Source organism: Coregonus lavaretus, assembly GCF_964263955.1.
Source record: "Coregonus lavaretus genome assembly, chromosome: 13".
Lineage (NCBI taxonomy): Eukaryota > Metazoa > Chordata > Actinopteri > Salmoniformes > Salmonidae > Coregonus > Coregonus lavaretus.
In genome coordinates this window covers 41,949,632-41,955,220 of record NC_140000.1, presented here as the reverse complement: position 1 = coordinate 41,955,220, position 5,589 = coordinate 41,949,632, and positions in this window count along the sequence as shown.

The window sequence follows — 5,589 nt, the reverse complement described above, 5'->3', positions numbered from 1 at the left end:
CCTCCTCTCCCTCTCTCTTCTTCTTCTCCTCTCCCTCTCTCTACTTTTCTACCTTTCCCTTTCTATTACTAGAATCAACACACCTTCTCTCTCCCCTGTCTACCCCTTCCTCCATCCATTCCCCCTGTATTTTCAGTACCTAGTGTGTCTGTGTGTGTGTTGTGTTGTTCCTCCATCACATAGATAAGAGTCTGTTATCAGAACCTGTTTCAGACATGTCTTCCCCAGGACTGCCACAAACTCACATAGAAAAACAACAAACAGGGAAGGAAACACAGGGAGAGGCATACGGTAGTCAAGGATCGGATTGCTTTTCTGTTATCTATGCAGTGCTTGTGTTGGCCCCATCCCTCCTCAATGTGAGGAAGACTTGCATGCTGCATGTCACAGTGTCACTTGTATGCATTTTATGGTGTAATAGAGGGGAGTGAATTGCATTGAAGTTACAGCTTCGGCGTAGTTCACACTATGAGCAGGGCATATTTCATGAGGTAAAATATGCAGGGGAGATGACTTCTTGAAACCTTTACAGTAACATTATATTCTACTAACAGCTGGCAGAGTGAACCCAGGACTGGTACAGTAGGTGTGTGGCATGCTTTATGTGTGTGGGCAGTGGGGCACACCAGGCCACGGTCTATGAGCTAGAGGAAGGAGAGTGGATGCCACTGTTAAACCTGAGTGTGTGCCCCATAGTTAATCACCTTTTTTATAGAGGACACATGGGCGTGCTCGTACCCACACTCACACTCCTGTATCATCATTGTGGTTTATATTGAACCCAGCTCTGTTTCAGAAGTGCTTCGTCCCCTATCCCAACTATAGTATTCATCAAGGTTTTGACCCTTTGTCTTGATGCCTTGAATTGAGGATAGGTAGTGGATAGCTCTAATCAGTGAGAAAACAACCACTATTTCCTATCAATCACTCATCTCCCAGATCACACACCCCAGTTGTATTACTTTTTTTTTAAATCTACATTTCCAGGAGAAACCCCATGAGATGCACCATATTGTTTCCAAGGGGCTTCCTCTTCTATTTTCACTCAGTCTCTCTCCTCCTCTGGCTTATGGATTCTCTCCATCAGAGGTTGCTGACGGACGTGTAAAACGTGTGTAGCCAATGCTGCTGGCTGTGAGTAATGTCGTCTAAACGGGGCATTTCAAAGGGAAATGGAGCGGCCCTGGCCCTTGATGACTGGAATAATGTACTATGAGGAATTCATAAATATAAAAAATATGGCTGCCTCCTTTCCACGTGACTCAGCGATTTTCTTCCCCCTCTATTTTTCTCCTCTGTTCCTGTGACCCGGGGGAGATTAATGACAGGAAAAGGAAATGGATTAGGGTCTCGCCGTGCGCCGCCTCCCCATAACGGCGGGCGGGTTTGTGGGCTTCGCCTGACAGGAGCGCGGCAGCAGCGTTGAGAAACGGGTCTGTCGATGGCGTTCCGCTGTGAACAGCATCAATCACCACCACGTTACTGTACGCAGGGATGTTGGATGGGATACTTTGTTTTGTCTCGTCTTCCTTCCTGAATGAGAAATATAGCATGGGAGATGCTCAGTTTACAGGTCTATACAGAATCAGATGCCTTGAAGACAGTAAATGCACATATAAGCACATTCGAGGAACAGGGGTCATTGGCCTTTGCTTTGTACCTTAGCCTCCTGGTGTGTGGTTGTAACCTGTATCGGGTTCCCTTTTCTTTCTCTTGGCCCGGCGCCAAGAGCCTCATACATACAGTCTCATACATACACTCATAAGTTTGGACAGACCTACTCATTCAAGGGTTTTTCTTTATTTGTACTATTTTCTACATTGTAGAATAATAGTGAAGACATCTAAACTATGAAATAACACATATGGAATAATGTAGTAACCAAAAAAGTGTTAAACACATCAAAATAGATTTAATATTTTAGATTCTTCAAAGTAGCCACCCTTATCCTTGATGACAGCTTTGCACACTCTTGGCATTCTCTAAACCAGCTTCACCTGGAATGCTTTTCCAACAGTCTTGAAGGAGTTCCCACATATGCTGAGCACTTGTTGGCTGCTTTTCCTTCACTCTGCGGTCCAACTCATCCCAAACCATCTCAATTGGGTTGAGGTCGGGTGATTGTGGAGGCCAGGTCATCTGATGCAGCACTCCATCACTCTCCTTCTTGGTCAAATAGCCCTTACACAGCCTGGAGGTGTGTTGGGTCATTGTCCTGTTGTAAAACAAATGATAGTCCACTAAGCGCAAACCAGATGGGATCGCTGCAGAATGCTGTGGTAGCCATGCTGGTTAAGTGTGCCTTTGGTTAAGTGTGCCTTGAATTCTAAATAAATCACAGACAGTGTCACCAGCAAAGCACCCCCACACCATCACACCTCCTCCTACATGCTTCACGGTGGGAACCACACATGCGAAGAGCATCCGTTCACCTACTATGCGTCTCACAAAGATACGGCGGTTGGAACCAAAAATCTCAAATTTGGACTCATCAGACTAAAGGATAGATTTCCAGCGGTCTAATGTCCATTGCTCGTGTTTCTTGGCCCAAGCAAGTCTCTTCTTATTATTGGTGTCCATTAGTAGTGGTTTCTTTGCAGCAATTCGAACATGAAGGCCTGATTCACGCAGTCTCCTCTGAACAGTTGATGTTGAGATGTGTCTGTTACTTGAACTCTATGAAACATTTATTTGGGCTGAAATCTGAGGTGCAGTTAACTCTAATGAACTTATCCTCTGCAGCAGAGGTAACTCTGGGTCTTCCTTTCCTGTGGCGGACCTCATGAGAGCCAGTTTCATCATAGCGCTTGATGGTTTTTGCGACTGCACTTGAAGAATCTTTCAAAGTTCTTGAATTTTTCCGTATTGACTGACCTTCATGTCTTAAAGTAATGATGGACTGTCATTTCTCTTTGCTTATTTGAGCTGTTCTTGCCATAATATGGACTTGGTCTTTTACCAAATAGGGCTATCTTCTGTATACCCCCCCTACCTTGTCACAACACAACTGATTGGCTCAAACACATTAAGAAGGAAAGAAATTCCACAAATTAACTTTAACAAGGCACACTTGTTAATTTAAATGCATTCCAGGTGACTACCTCGTGAAGCTAGTTGAGAGAATGCCAAGAGTGTGCAAAGCTGTCATCAAGGCAAATGGGGGCTACTTTGAAGAATCTCAAATGTAAAATATATTTTGATTTGTTTAACACTTTTTGGGTACTACGTGATTCCATATGTGTTATTTCATAGTTTTGATGTCTTCACTATTATTCTACAATGTAGAAAATAGTAAAAAAATATATTTAAAAAATGGAATGAGTCGGGGTGTCCAAACTTTTGACTGGTACTGTACATCCACACTGAACCATGTGACCTGATCTCAGTTTGGGTAACCAGAGCAGATCAGATGGAACCACCGCAGGGCCGTGTGATCAACCATGTGATCAACCATGTGATCAACCCTGATGGCCTGATCTTCTTAATCACATATGCATGTATGGTGGAGGGACATATCCCACTGGGCACAGATGTCAATTCAACGTCTATTTCACGTTGGTTCAACGTAATTTAATTCAAATTACGTGGATTTTTTTTTTCATTCAACCAGTGTGTGCCCAGTGGGATGACTGCGATGTCAATGGTACTTGGTCACAACATGAACACATATGACCAGAAAAGTTCTCAAGTGGCTGTGTTTACATCTGTGTACTAGTGGCAATGTGTGTAGGTGTGTGTGTGTGCATCTTTGGGGCTCTGTGTTTGTGCATTAGTATGGAGTGAGATGTTTTTGAGTAGCTCTGAGCCAGCCCAGCTCCTATCAGCTCTGACATTCTAACTCTATTAGGCCATGGCCTCAGACACAGACCCAGCCAGACCCCATCAGACCCAGCCAGACGCCATCAGACCCAGCCAGACCCCACCAGACTCAGCCAGACCCCATCAGACCCATCCAGACCCCATCAGACCCAGCCAGACCCCATCAGACCCAGCCAGACCCAGCCAGACCCCATCAGACCCATCCAGACCCCATCAGACCCAGCCAGATCCCATCAGACCCAGCCAGACCCAGTCAGACCCAGTCAGACCCCATCAGACCCAGCCAGACCCAGTCAGACCCCATCAGACCCAGCCAGACCCAGTCAGACCCAGCCAGACCCCATCAGACCCAATCAGACCCCATCAGACCCAGCCAGACCCCATCAGACCCAGCCAGACCCAGCCATGCCCCATTAGACCCAGCCAGACCCCATCAGACCCAGCCAGACCCTGCCAGACCCCATCAGACCCAGCCATACCCATCCAGACCAAGTCAGACCCAGCCAGACCCCATCAGACCCAGCCAGACCCCATCAGTCCCAGCCAGACCCCATCAGACCCAGCCAGACCCCATCAGACTGAGCCAGACCCAGTCAGACCCAGCCATACCCAGCCAGACCAAGTCAGACCCAGCCAGACCCAGCCAGACCGTATCAGACCCCATCAGACCCAGCCAGACCCAGCCAGACCGCATCAGACTCCATCAGACCCAGCCAGACCCCATCAGACCCAGCCAGACCCAGTCAGACCCAGCCAGACTGAGCCAGACCCAGTCAGACCCAGCCATACCCAGCCAGACAAAGTCAGACCCAGCCAGATCCAGCCAGACCCAGGCAGACCCCATCAGTCCCAGCCAGACCCAGTCAGACCCAGCCAGACCCAATCAGACCCCATCAGACCCAGCCAGTCCCCATCAGACCCAGCCAGACCCCATCAAACCCAGCCAGACCAAGTCAGACCCAGTCAGAACCAGTCAGACCCAGTCAGACTTGGCTGCTGGTTGCTGGATGTGATTATGACAGACCCCATCAGACTGAGCCAGACCCAGTCAGACCCAGCCATACCCAGCCAGACCAAGTCAGACCCAGCCAGACCCAGCCAGACCCCATCAGACCCCATCAGACCCAGCCAGACCACATCAGACCCAGCCATACCCCATTAGACCCAGCCAGACCCCATCAGACCCAGCCAGACCCCATCAGACCCAGCCAGACCCCATCAGACCCAGTCAGACCCAGTCAGACCCAGCCATACACAGCCAGACCAAGTCAGACCCAGCCAGACCCCATCAGACCCAGCCAGACCCAGTCAGACACAGCCAGACCCAGCCAGACCCCATCAGACCCAGCCAGTCCCCATCAGACCCAGTCAGACCCAGCCAGACCCCATCAGACCCAGCCAGACCCAGTCAGACCCAGCCAGACCCAGCCATACCCAGCCAGACCAAGTCAGACCCAGCCAGACCCCATCAGACCCAGCCAGACCCAGTCAGACCCAGCCAGACCCAGTCAGACCCCATCAGACACAGCCAGTCCCCATCAGACCCAGCCAGACCCCATCAGACCCAGCCAGACCCCATCAAACCCAGCCAGACCAAGTCAGACCCAGTCAGAACCAGTCAGACCCAGTCAGACTTGGCTGCTGGTTGCTGGATGTGATTATGACAGGAGGTTCAGTCCTAAGGACATTACTCCCAAGTACACAACTGAATAGAAATAGAAACACCACTGGGTATTATGGCACTGAGTATGATTGTTGAGTGTGTGAGTG